This window comes from Chiloscyllium punctatum, chromosome 7, assembly GCF_047496795.1.
Source record: "Chiloscyllium punctatum isolate Juve2018m chromosome 7, sChiPun1.3, whole genome shotgun sequence".
Lineage (NCBI taxonomy): Eukaryota > Metazoa > Chordata > Chondrichthyes > Orectolobiformes > Hemiscylliidae > Chiloscyllium > Chiloscyllium punctatum.
This window is the reverse complement of record NC_092745.1, coordinates 33725875-33740420: the sequence shown is the minus strand read 5'-3', so window position 1 is coordinate 33740420 and position 14546 is coordinate 33725875. Positions and strand designations below refer to the sequence as shown.

General features: G+C 45.3%; 1 long non-coding RNA gene across 1 annotated transcript; it reads right to left on the bottom strand.

Moving 5' to 3' along the window:
* Positions 1 to 342: 342 nt before the first annotated feature.
* Positions 343 to 14173, bottom strand: LOC140479568 (uncharacterized). The gene is made up of 2 exons (XR_011961077.1): positions 14140 to 14173; positions 343 to 1220 (listed from the first exon to the last, which is right to left on the bottom strand). It is a non-coding gene; the product is annotated as an uncharacterized lncRNA (long non-coding RNA).
* Between the last annotated feature and the right edge of the window lie 373 nt (positions 14174 to 14546).

The following is a 14546-nucleotide window of genomic DNA, read 5'->3' as shown; positions in this document are numbered from 1 at the left end:
CTGCTCTGGAATCCACCCTGAGCCCTGGATGACTCTCACTGAGATGGCCCAGGGGTTACAGAATATGACAGCAGAAAGTGGAACCAGTTTATCATTGACTGCCCTCCCCAGCCGTGACTCCCAGACTCCCCAGACTTAACATTCTCAATCTTACTCCAGGGACACACGGGACCATTCAATCGCACTTTAAGAGTAAAGAAAACCCAAGTCTAATTTAAGGAATATTTATTTCCCAATTTCTTAGAAATTTTTCTTCTGAGTAACAAGATGCTGCTGATCATATTTATCAATGCAGGGTTCCCAGTAGCTCTGGCCATTTCCAAAGCACAGACGAGACAGAGACTGAATCTTCTTGATCTTTAATCCCTTTTCCAGATTTACATTGACAGAAAAAAAGATTGCAATTAACAGCCCAGACAGAGGAAGCTGCTCAAAATCACAGCCACAATGGAGCTTAAGAAAAACACTTGTGGAGATTTTCTCAATAACCTGCGAATCCTGTCCCTTTAAGTAGTGACAGAAGCTTAAATTCGAACTGACGGCTGAGCAGGAAGGAGATCTGGTTTACTGAAGCAGAGATTTCAGAGGTTCACATGGTTTTTGTACAGCTCACAGTCTTCACCATCTTTGAGAGGTTTCACTTGGCATCACAAGTCATTACTGTCTCCATAAAACGCTCCCAGGACAGCGTCAGAACGGGGTTTGATGCAGAGTAAAGCTTCCTTTTGATGATCCCAATGACCTGCCTTAACGCATGAACCTCAGAAATGTCACCGAGCCAATCCCAAGAAGGAAGAGAGTTGAAATTCAGTGCTGACAATGACCTTTGTCCTGCCAGCTCAGCCTGTTCCATTTAAAGTTGTGTCTCCTCTGTGGACTGTCTCCAACATTCTACACACATTCTGATCTCCTGATGCTCTTGCTGAGGGGAGAGGGGAGGGTCACGTGGGTGAGGGCACAGGAGAAGCGAGCGTTGGACTCCCAGTCAGACCCAGAGAGGGTCAGCAGGCTGCTGACACTGTAAGTGCTGTCTGAAGCTCGCAGGTAGTTGCTGGTCTGAACCCCGTCTGAAATGACTGTACCATCCTTCTTCCACTGCACCTCCAGCTCATCGGGATAGAAGTGATTGGCAAGGCACACCAGAGTGGCAGTGCCCTTGGCATTGACCTGCTCTGGGGAGGGGGGCAGGAGGGTCAGTTTGGGCTGAGAGTTTTCACGGCCTGAAAGACAAGACAAACAATTTTAATCCCTGCCATTCAAAGGGATTTCAATTCTGACATTCACTGGCAAAACAATCCATTTGAACATTTGTCTTCAATACCTAACAAACCCCATATAAGGACAGGGCCTTTTAAAATTGCTTCTTGGGATGTGAGTGTCACTGGCAGGGCAAGCATTTATTGCCCATCCCTAATTGTCCCTGAGACGGTGATGGTGAAAGAGAAGGGACAGCTTTGGATCATTCTTTAGGGAATGAATGTGGGAAGCTGGAAGGGCTATCAATGGGGGAGCATTTCAGTGACAGTGATCAGGACTCAGTGAGACTGAGAGTCGGGATGGAAATGGAGAACCATGGAGCAAGTGTGAAAGTTTTCATTTGGGAACAAAACCATTTTACTAAAGTGGGCAGGGATTGTGTAAAAGTGGGCTGAAAAACAAAATGCAGGGGTGAAATTTACCAGGACCTGAGGAAAGCAAAGAGCTGACAAGATGAAATGTGTCCAGATGAAGTCAAGGAAATCCCAGTGATGTTTTATAATCACAGAAAGAACAAGAAGAGAATGAAGGAATGTATGAGGCCCATTCGAGAGCAGGAAGGGAACTTGTGTGCGGTGGTGGAAGATGGACAAATGGTTCCTCATGAAAACGTCCGGTCTGTTTTCACAAAAGAGAGGGACATATATAGCAGTAACTGTAGTTCAGGAGGAGAACTGTGCACTATTGGAACAGCATCTTTCACATCTGAAAGACTCCCAGTTCATCCAAAGAAAAGAAAGATCCATGCTGTCCCAAAGACATTTGCAGACAGTGTGGGACTTGTTTGAAATGTGGTCACTGTTGTAATGTAGAAAATGTGCAAACCAGATTGTAAACAAGATCCCACAAGCAACAATGAACCAAGGAACATTTTTGAGTGATGTTTATTCAGGAATAAGTATCAGCCTGAACATGATTCAAAGAGAAAGTAACGAGAACAGTTGGATGGAAAATGAGGAAATGAAAGTTAAAGGAGAAGGGAGGGATACTGGTTAGTGATGGGATTGATTGTTACCAGAAAATAAAAGGAAAGGGACAGAGTATTGTGAATGTCATATTGTACTGAGGGAACTTAAAAGTGCAGGGAAGCTCAATATAGAACAAGCTTAAAGGTTTTGTCTCTTCGGAATAATGTAGACAAAGTGGTACCACATAAACCAAGGGAAATCAAGTTTGCGAGGAGTTTAAACTAACTAAAGAAGGTAGGAGCTCAGGAGAAGTTATTAAAGTATCGAGACCAAGTAATAGGATCGAGGGTATGGAAAGGATCAAGAATCGAACTTGAGGCACTGCAGGGTGGAATGGTGGATCAGTGGTTAGCACTGCTGTCTCACAGCTCCGGAGACACAGACTCAATTCCAAATGACTGTCTATGTGGGATTGACACATTCTCCATGTGTCTACTTGGGTTTCCCTCAGTGTCACAAAGCTGTGTAGGTTTGGAGGATTATCCATGGGAATTGTAGAGTGGGTGGGATGCTTTTTGGAGGGTCAGTCTGCTTACACACTGGAGGGATTCCATAATTTCTAAAGGAGATAACGATGAGAAGGAGGCAGTCAATGCATGACTGAGGGTGTTGTACATCGATGCATCGAGTATATGAAACAAGGTAAATGAGCCTGTAGCGCAGGGACATGGCTGCAAGGGGATCAGGGCTGGGAACTAAATATCCAGGGATGCACATCCTATTGAAAGGAAATTCAAGGGGATAAAGGGTCAAGTGTGAAGGAGGAACTGAAGGTAATCCTTGTTAGTCAGGAAATGGTTTTGGGGAGATTGATCGTATCAAAACTTGTAAGTCCACAGGAGCCAGCAACTCGTCAGAGTATTTAAGAAAGTGGGTGTAGAAATAGTGGACACATTGTTGATCATTTTCCAACATTCTGTCGACTATGATAGAGTTCCAATGGACTGGACAGTATCCAATGTAACCCCACTTTTTAATAAAAGGAGGGAGAGTGGAAATGAGGAATTATACATGAAGAAAACGCTGGAGTCAGTTATTAAAGATACAGTAACCTAGCATTTGGAAAGCAGTGACAGGATCGGTCCAAGTCAGCATGGATCTACGAAAGGGAAATCAGGCCTGACACATCTTCTGGAAGGTTTTGAGGATGTGATCAGTGGAGAATGGACAAGGCTGAATCAGTGGACAACAGAAATTGATGAAAAATTTCAGCAGATCTGGAGGCATCTGTGGACAGCAATTGAAGTTAACATTTCAGATTGAGTGACCCTCCCTCAGGACCCAGTGGATGTTGTGATCTGGACTTTCAAAAGGTTTTTGACAAGGTCCCATACAAGAGATTAGTGAGCAAAATTAAACCTCATGGTATTGGACGTAATGTATTGACATGGAGAGAGAATTTGTTGGCAGATAGAAAGCAGAGAGTTGGAATAAATGGGTTCCTTTCAGAGTGGCAGGCAGTGATAAGTGGGGTACCGCAGAGTTCAGTGCTGGGACCCCAGCTGTTCTCAATATACATAAATGATATGGATAAAGGAATTGAATGCAATCCCTCCAAATTTGCAGATGACACTTAGCTGGGTGGCAATGTGTGCTGTGAAGAGGATACTAAGAGGGTGCAGAGTGACTTGGACAGGCTGGCTGAGTGGACAAATACTTGGCAAATGCAATATAATTTGGGTATATGTGAGATTATCCACTTTGGTGGTAAAACAGGAAGTCAGATTATTAGTGAATGGTGAAAGTTTAGGAAAAGGTGAGGTGCAATGAGAGTTGGGTGTCATGGTGGAACAGTAACTGAAAGGGGGCATGCAGGTGCAGCAGGCAGTGAGGAAAGCTAATGGCATGCTGGCCTTCACAGTGAGAGGATTTGTGTACTGGAGTAAGGATGGTCTTGCAGAATTAAGGCCTCAGCTTGAGTATTATGTGCAAGTTTGGTCTCCTAGTCTGAGGAAGGACATTCTTACGATTGAGGGAGTCTAGCGAAGGTTCACCAGACTGATTCCCTGTACAGCAGGACTGACATATGAGGAAAGACTGGATCAACTGGGCTTGTACTCACTGGGATTTAGAAGAATGAGAGGAACCTCAAAGATGGGATTTGGCAGGCTTGATGCAGGAAGAATGTTGTTGATATTAGGAAAGTCCAAAACTAGGGGTCACAGTCGAAGATTAAGGGTTAAGTTATTCCGATGTTGTGAACCTGTGGAATCAAGGGATATGGGGGTGGAGTGGGAATGGGATAATAGATTGCGTCATCAGCCATGATCACATTGAACGATGGTGCAGACTCAAAGGGCTGAGTGGCCTATTCCTGCAGCTATTTTCTATGTTTCTAATGATGGTAGATGTGTGAGGGTGGTGGGTGTGTGTGTGGGAGGAGCAGGTTTACCCTGTCAGGAAGAACTGTAATTACATCGACAGCAAGAGGAAATATGGAGTTGGAAAGCATAGAATCTGTGTGAGTCAACTTAAGGACCCACAAAATAGCAAAGCACTTGATGGGAATTATGTACAAGTCTCCTCTCAGTAGTCGGGATGTGGGGCAGAAAATAAATCAGGAGATAGAAAACACACATAAGAAAGGAATTATTACAATAATCATGGGGACTACAATATGCAGGTGGACTGGGAAAGTCAGGTTGGGAATGGATCTCAAGGAAAGGAATTCATGGAATGTCTGCGAGATGCTTTTATTTTGGAACAGTTTGTGGTAGACCCACCAGGAAACAGGTAATTCCGGATTCGGTGATACGTAATGAGGCAGCCCTGATTGGGGAGCTGAAGGTGAGTGACCCCTGAGGGGGCAGTGACCATAATGTGATACAATTCACCCTGCAGTTCGAGAGAGAAGCTGGGAATTATATGTAATAATAGGAGTCAATTCGACAAAGGAGAGCCAATGGACATGATCTATTTGGGTTTCCAGAAGGCCTTTGACAAGTTGCCACACAGGAGGCTGCTAAACAACATAAGAGCCCATGGGGTTTGGGGCCCGGTACTGACATGGATAGAGAGTGGAAAAAAATGGGTCTTTTGCAGGATGGCAGCTGGTGCCTCATGCAGTTCAGCAGAGGGTAGTTTTGGGACCTCAGCTATTCATGTAACAATTAATTATATATTAACGATCTGGAAAAAGGAACTGAGGGCATTGTTCCTAAATTTGCTGATGACACAAAGAGGAGGGGAGGGACAGGGAGAGTTGAGAAAGCAGGGAGGCTGCAGAAGGACTTGGAAAGGCTCAGAGAATGGGCAAAGAAGTGACAGATGGAATACAAAGTGGGAAAGTATGAGGTTATTTGACCTTAGGTTGGAAGAATAGAGACACAAACTGTTTTCTAAATGGGGAAATTTGGAATTCTGACACATAAAAGGACTTAGGAGTCCTCTTTCAGATTTTACTTCAGGTTAATATGTGCGTTCAGTTGGCATTTAGGAAGACAAATGCAATGTTAGCATTCATTTCAACTGAGTTAGAATACAAGAGCAGGTGTGTACTGCTGAGGCTGTATGAGACTCTGGCCAGACTGCATTTGGAATATTGTGAAGAGTTTTGGGACCTGTATCTAAGGAGGGATGTGCTTGCAATGGGGAAGATCCAGAGGAGGTTTATGAGAATGACCCTGGGGGTGACAGCCTGGTCTATTGAGGAGAGATTGAGGACTCTGGATGTGTCCTTGATAGAGTTCTGAAGGGCATGGGGAGATCACATTGAAACTTACAGAATACTGAGAGGCCTGAATAGAGTGGGCAGGAATGAGATGTTTCCACCAGTAAGAGAAACATGGACCAGAGGGCACAGCCACAGAATTTAGGGATAATCCATTAGGACTGAGATGAGGAGGAATTTCTTCTGCCAGAGGGTGGTTAATCTGTGGAACTCATGCTGTGGAGGTGAAGGCATTGAGTGTGTTTCGGACGGACATTGATAGGTTCCTGATTGGGAAGGCGATCAAACATAATGGGAAGAAGACAAGAGAATGGTCATGAGAAACACATCAGCCATGACCAAACGGCACAGCAGACTTGATGGGGTGAATGGCCTAATTCTGCTCTGTTATTATATTGTCTTTTGAACAGACTCTGCAAAACCCTAGAACACTGGAAGGCCAGGATTTGAGCCCAGCTGGAGCTGTTTGTTATCAGGCCTTTATCAAGGGATAACCAGGGAGTAGTGAGAGTGTGCACCCTGTTCCATGTGGGAACTTCAGGATGCTTCCCATCTCCTGGAATACCATGAGTTCAGGAAGTGTGGTCAGTGACAGCAGTTGGAGTTCTGGGTTTTGGAGCTTGAGCAGCAGCTGGTGTCAGTGCGGAGAGTCCCTGAGGCTGAGAGCTCCATGGAGAGCATTTCTAGATGTGGTCACTCTGCAGCCTCAGAGTATGCAGGGAGAGAGGGAATGGGGAGCAGCAGACAGTCCAACAGGACTAGGCCACTAGTACAGGAATCTCCTGACTGCATCCCACTGTCCAACCAGGATTCAGTTTGGAATCCTGATGAGAATGATGGTTCATCTTGGGAGTGCAGCTGGAGCTAAGTCCATGGCACCACGGGGACTCAGCTGTACAGGGGGGCACAAGGAAGACTGGAAGAGCAATAGTGAGAGGAGATTCAAGAGTGAGGGCAATCGATAGGTGTTTCTGCAGCTGCAGATGGGATTCCAGGATGGTGTGTTGTCTCCCATCCTGAGGGTAGAGGGGGAACAGGCAGCAGTTGTGGTCCCAGTGACAGAGGGAAAAAAGGGATGTGGTCCTGCAGTCAGAATTTAGGGATCTCTGGAGGCAATTAGCAACAGGAGCTCAAAATTGTGAATCTCTGGACTACTCCCAGTGGCCAATGCAAGTGAGGATAGGAACAGAAGGATAAGGCAGTGTGTATCTGAGGCTGGAAAGGTGGTCCAGGAGGGAGCGTTTGAGATTCTTGGGACATTGGAATGACTTTGTGGGAGATGTGACCTCTATAGACCAGATGGGTTGCTCCTGAACAGAACTGAGCTCCTTGTGGGGTGATTTGCTGGTGCTGTTGGAGAGGCTGTTAATGAATATGGAAGGGGGGCTGTGGGAACCAGGAGGAAATATCAAAGAGGAACACCAAGAAAAACAGAATCATGGAAGAGATAGATACTCTAAAGTAAGGAATAGTAACTTATTTGGCCGGGTCACAGTGAGGGAGAGAGTGATAATTTCTAAATCCAACTGACTGTGTGCCTGCGTGGAGTATGGGGAGTAAGATCGGGGAGTTACAGAAGCATATTACCAAGTGGAAATCTGGGGTTGTTGCTCTTACAGATGAGGCTCAAATGAGGACAGGACTGGGTATTAAATATTCCTGGATACAAAGTTTTCAATAAAGATAGGAAAAGGGGAAGAAGGTGTGGAATTGGTTGAGATCTGTGCAGAGCAGGAGAAAGAGGATGTCCCAGAGGGGTCAAGGGCAGAATCAATTTGGTTTGAGATAAGGAACAAGAAAGGTGCAATCAGGTTGTTCAGTGCAGTCTGTCGGTCATCAACTCGAGGGAAGGATGTAGAGGAAGAAATCTGCAAGAAATTCACAGCACACATTTGGGTAACTTTAATTATCAGAATATAGAATGAAATCAGAGCAGTGTGAAGGGCAGAGAGGGGCCAGAGTTGGGAGAGTGTGCTCGGGTGAACTTTCTCCAGCCATGTGTTCCCATTCCAATCAGAAAGGAAGCTCTGCCAGACCTGGATCTTGGGAATGAGGAAGCCCAAGCATATCAAGTGTCAGTGGGAGGACATTTAGGGAAGAGTGATAATTGTATCACAAGGTTTAGGGAGACAGTGGAAAAGGACAAAGGACAATCTAGAGTAAAGTCATGACCCTGGATCATATCCCATGGATCACCTCCACATATCTCACTCTTAGAATTTTCATATTTTATTTTAAAACAGAATATGAATGAGTTACCATCTAATATTTTGCCGCAGTATTTATGGTTGCGAAGGACATGGAAGTGAAGAAAATTCCGGAAATAAATGTTGATGTCTTGAGAAAAGTCCATATTACAGAAGAAGAGGTGCAGTAATCTGTTCTTTAAACTCATAAAGGTAGATAAATCCCCAGGACCTGATCAGTTCCATCCCAGTACTTTGTGGGAAGCTTGGGAAGAGACTTTTGACACCCCTTGGTGAGATGTTTGTATCATCAACAGTCACGGATGATGTGCTGGAAGACTGGAGCATGGCTAATTTTGTGCTGATATTTAGGAAGGTCTGCAAGGATTACCCCGGGAATTATAGACCGGTGAGTTTGATAGTGGTAAGTTGTTGGAGGGGATTTTGACAGGCAGGATCTGAATGCATTTGGAAAGACAAGGATTGATTAAGGATAGTCCACAAGGCTTTGTCAGTGGGAAATCATGTCTCACAAATTTGATTGAGTTTTTTGAAGACATGACCAAGAAGATAGCTGAGGGCAGAGTGGTAGACATTGTCTACATTGACTTTAGCAAGACCTTTGACGAGGTATTGCATGGACAACTGGTTAGTAAGTTAGATCAAGTTGGATCCAGGGAGGGCAAGATAACTGATACCAAATTGGCTGAATGGTTGGAGACAGAGAGTGGTTGTTGTTCAGACTGGAAGCCTGTGACCAGCGATGTGGCAAAAGGATTGTTTCTGGGTTCATCATTGTTCGTCATTTATAGAAACAAATTGAATGAGAATATAGGAGGCATGGTTTGTGAGTTTGCAGATGACACTAACATTGGTGGTTTCATGGACAGGGAAGAAGGCTATTTGAGAGTACATTTACATTACACATTAAGATAATAGCAAGGTGTTGCATTTTGGTACAAAAACCAGGCCAGGGCTAACACAGTCAACTGTGGGGCCATGGGGAGTGTTGTCAAACAGGGAGACCAAGGGGTGGAGGCACATAGAGGATTAAAACTAGTGTCACATGGAGATAGGGTGGTGAAGAAAGCATTTGGTACAATTGCTTCTATCGGTCAGAGCATTACATGTGGGAGTTGTTCCGACTCTCCAAGGTATTGATCAGGCCCATTCCCAGTCACCCTGCTATTGGAAGGATGTCATTATATTGGAAAGGGTGTAAAAAGGATGACAAGGATGTCACCGAGACTGGAGGGTTTGAGTTATAATATTTTGGAGATGGGGTAAAAAAATTCCATGGAAGGTTCAGGGACGAGGAAAGTCAGTCATGAACAAACTTTGGAGAAATTTGGACTGTCTTCCTTGGAGAAGTGAAGGCTGAGAGGAAATTTGTTTGACGAAAGAACTCGAAGACCTTAGGCTCATCCGAGAGAACGAGATCTTTCTGGACAAGACCTTCAGTGATGTTATTACACCAATCATGCCAGAAGAGAGCAGAAGAGTGCAGACGATGAGGTAGGCAGAGAGAAGACAGGTGCAAGAGACGCCGGGAGAAGTACCTGTCAGGAACAAGTTGAAGCTTTAGGAAACAGTAAAGTCTGATGACACTGCCAGTTCGCAAGGCGGCCATGTTTGTCAATCAAAAGTTGCCGCAGAAGCAGAGCGGAAGAGTCGGACATCGCACAGAGCCGTGGTAATAGGGGACTCCATCATGAGAGGAACTGACCATGGTTTTTGTGGCAGCAGACGGGATTTAAGGATGGTGTGTTGCTTTCCTGGTGCTAGACATCGCGGACAGAGTGCAGGACATCCTCAAGGACGAGGGTGAAGAGCCCGAGGTGGTGGTACACGTCGGCACAAATGATGTCGGGAAGAATAGGAGGAACATACTACAGCGAGACTTCGGAGAACTAGGAAGAAGGCTAAAAAGCAGGACGTCCAAGGTGGTTATCTCCAGTTTGCTTCCAGTTCCTCGAGCTAGTGTGGCCAGAAACCGGGAGATAATGGACTTGAACGTGTGGTTGGGGAACTGGTGCAGGAAGCAAGGTTTCAAGTTCTTGGATCACTGGGGTATATTTTATGGTAACCATAAATTCTACAAGAGAGACGGCTTGCACCTTAATAGATCAGGGATCGGCATTCTGGCAGGCAGGTTTTCTGCTGCAACACCGCTACATTTAAACTAAGTAGTGGGGGGGAGGGGACAAGCTGGATGTTTAAAAAGGAAATTGAAGGGGTAGTTAGAACAAGAGAAGTCAAGAAAGACAACTGTATCAAGGAGGCAGAAAACTGGAAAAGGCATCATGCTGTAAAGATGGGTGAAATAAGGGTTGAGGGGAAGGGTGAGAGCAGTAACAAATCAAAAATTCTATATATGAATGCACGAAGCATTAGACACAAGGTGGATGAGCTTGAGGCTCTTTTGGAAATTGGCAGATACGATATTGTGGGGATAACTGAGACGTGGCTTCATGGGGACAGGGCCTGGGAAATGAATATTCAAGGCTACACGTGCTATCGTAAGGACAGACTGATGGGCAGAGGGGGTGGGGTGGCCTTGTTGGTAAGGGAGGATATTCAGTCCCTTGCGCGGGGGGACCTAGAGTAGGGGATGTAGAGTCAGTGTGGATAGAGCTTAGAAACACTAAGGGTAAAAAGACCCTCATGGGAGTCATCTACAGGCCCCCAAACAGTAGTCTGGATGTCGGATGTAAGTTGAATCAGGAGCTGAAATTGGCTTTGTCGCAAAGATGTTACTACAGTTGTTATGGGGGATTTTAACATGCAGGTAGACTGGGAGAATCAGGATGGTATCGGGCCTCAAGAAAGAGACTTTGTGGAGTGCCTCAGAGATGGATTTTTAGAGCAGCTGGTGCTGGAGCCGACCAGGGATAAGGCGATTCTGGATCTGGTATTGTGTAACGAACCAGAATTGGTCAGTGACCTCGAAGTGAAGGAGCCATTGGGAAGTAGTGACCATAATACAATAAGCTTCAATCTGCAATTTGAGAGGGAGTGGGTACAATCTGAAGTGACAATATTTCAGTTGAATAAAGGGAAATATGGAGCTATGAGGGAGCAACTGCCAGAGTTCAATGGTTCAATACCTTAACAGGGAAGACCGTGGAGGAACAATGGCGGATATTTCTGTGTATAATGCAGAAGTTGCAGGATCAGTTCATTCCTAAAAGGAAGAAACATCCCAGGAGGAGACATGGGTGGCCGTGGCTGACGAGGGAAGTAAAGAAACATATAAGGTTAAAAGAGAAAAAGTATAACTTAGCGAAGATAAGTGGGAAAACTGAGGACTGGGAAGCTTTTAAAGAACAACAGAGGATTAGTAAGAAGGAAATACGCAGAGAAAAAATGAGGTACGAAGGTAAACTGGCCAAGAATATAAAGGAGGATAGTAAAAGCTTTTTTAGGTATGTCCAAGGCAAAAAAATGGTTAGGACAAAAATTGGGCCCTTGAAGACAGAAGCAGGGGAATATATTACTGGGAACGAAGAAATGGCAGAGGAATTAAATGGGTACATCAGATCTGTGTTCACTGGGGAAGACACAAGCAATCTCCCTGAGGTAACAGTGGCTGAAGGACCTGAACTTAAGGGAATTTATATTTGCCAGGATTTGGTGTTGGAGAGACTGTTAGGTCTGAAGGTTGATAAGTCTCCGGGACCTGATGGCCTGCATCCCAGGGTACTGAAGGAGGTGGCTCGGGAAATCGTGGATGCGCTGGTGATTATTTTCCAGAGTTCAATAGAATCGGGGTCGGTTCCTGAGGATTGGAGGGCGACTAATGTTGTGACACTTTTTAAGAAGGGTGAGCGGGAGAAAGCAGGAAATTATAGACCAGTTAGTCTGACCTCAGTGGTGGGAAAGATGCTGGAGTCTATTATAAAGGATGAAATTACGGCACATCTGGATAATAGTAACAGGATAGGACAGAGTCAGCATGGATTTATGAAGGGGAAATCATGCTTGACTAATCTTCTTGAATTTTTTGAGGATGTAACTCGGAAGATGGACGAGGGAGATCCAGTGGATGTACTGTACCTGGACTTTCAGAAAGCTTTTGATAAAGTCCCACACAAGAGGTTAGTGAGTAAAATTAGGGCGCACGGGATTGGGGGCAAAGTACTAGATTGGATAGAGAAACAAATGGTAGTGATTAACGGCTCCATTTCAGAATGGCAGGCAGTGACCAATGGGGTACCGCAGGGATCCGTGCTGGGACCGCAGCTTTTTACAATATATGTAAATGATATAGAAGATGGTATCAGCAATAACATTAGCAAATTTGCTGATGACACAAAGCTGGGTGGTAGGGTGAAATGTGATGAGGATGTTAGGAGATTACAGGGTGACCTGGACAAGTTAGGTGAGTGGGCAGATGCATGGCAGATGCAGTTTAATGTGGATAAATGTTTGGTTATCCACTTTGGTGGCAAGAACAGGAAGGCAGATTACTACCTCAATGGTATCAAATTAGGTAAAGGGGCTGTTCAGAGAGATCTGGGTGTTCTTGTCCACCAGTCAATGAAGGCAAGCATGCAGGTACAGCAGGTCGTGAAGAAGGCTAATAGCATGCTGGCCTTCATAACAAGAGGAATTGAGTATAGAAGCAAAGAGGTGCTTCTGCAGCTGTACAGGGCCCTGGTGAGACCACACCTGGAGTACTGTGTACAGTTCTGGTCTCCAAATTTGAGGAAAGACATTCTGGCTATTGAGGGAGTGCAGCGTAGGTTCACGAGGTCAATTCCTGGAATGGCAGGATTGCCTTACACGGAAAGACTGAAGCGACTGGGCTTGTATACCCTTGAGTTTAGAAGACTGAGAGGGGATCTGATTGAAACGTAGAGGATTATGAAAGGACTGGACACTCTGGCAGGAGGGAACATATTTCCGTTGATGGGGGAGTGCCGAACCAGAGGACACAACTTAAAAATACGGGGTAGACCATTTAGGACAGAGATGAGGAGAAACTACTTCACCCAGAGAGTGGTGGCTGTGTGGAATGCTCTGCCCCAGAGGGCAGTGGAGGCCCAGTCTCTGGATTCATTTAAGAAAGAATTGGATAGAGCTCTTAAAGATAGTGGAGTCAAGGGGTATGGAGATAAGGCTGGAACAGGATACTGATTAGGAATGATCAGCCATGATCATATTGAATGGCGGTGCAGACTCGAAGGGCTGAATGGCCTACTCCTGCATCTATTGTCTATTGTCTATTGTCTATTTAATTCAAAATCAGAAAGTGTCTGGCCAGCGTAAATAGGGAAAAAATGTTCCCACTCATGAAAGGGTTGAAAAGGAGAGGGCACAGATTTAAAGTAATTGGTGAGGGAATCAAAAGTGAGATGAGGAAAATCATTCTCAGCCAGTGAGTGGTTAAGGTGTGGAATGCACTGCCTGAGAGTGGGGTGGAGGCAGCTTCAATTGAAACATTCTGAATTGAATGAGACTGTTGTTCGAAAAGGAACAATGTGCAGGGTGACAGGGAGAAGGCAGGAGAATCACACTCTGTGAATTGCTCATTCAGAGAGCCAGTATGGACAGGATTGGCGGAATGGCCTCCTTGTGCACTGTAACAATTCTGTGATTGTGTGGTTGAGCAGAGTTAAAGCTGGGGGAGGTGGGAGCTCGGTGTCTCACTGTGTTGCTGCTGCTGCTGCTGTTGCTGCTGCTGAGGTCAGTGAGATCAGAGACTGGGACAGGGAGCCAGAGCTCACATCAAACTCTGCCCGTGTCTGTCACACTGAGACTGGCAGGAGGCTACTCGCTGATTTCACTCCATGCTGCAGAAATGGGACCACAGGCTGCAAATGGACAGAACTCCTCCACACGGTGAGTAAAACTAACAGACTTATATCTTGCTGCTTAAACGGACAATGGAACTACAGAAATACAGCTGGACACCCTGTCAGACTCAGTGCTCCTCAATCAAACATTTCATTCACTGCAGCTCCCCACCAACACCTTCAACAATTCAGCATTTATGTTTTAGAAAGTGTATTTCAGTATTGACAGGATTCATAACGGAGGATTGAGGTTTACTTACTCAGTCGGAGCTTGGTTCCTTTACCGAACGTATGCCACAGTGAGAGCTCCCAGTGCAGAGGCTGTACAAAAACCTCTGCTCTTTGCTTCCCTTTCTCACTCACTCTCACACTCTCCCTCTCACTCTCTTTCTCTCTCCCTCATTCATGTGTCTTTCTGCCTCTGTCTCTCTGGGTTGTGTCCAGCTGGGCCAGGGCGGTTTGTCAAATGTATTTTTCAAATGTTAAGTTTTGCAGCTGTTCTTCACGTGTGGCAATGGAGTGTAAGAGGGAAACGTGAGGCCTTCAGTAAATGGTGGACACCACAGAGACTGGAGTGTGTAGTGGAGAGTGACAATCCAGCATGGATTAGTTTGTTCATTTGCATTTATATGTGACTGGATGTGTCAGTACTGGCAGTGGGACTGTG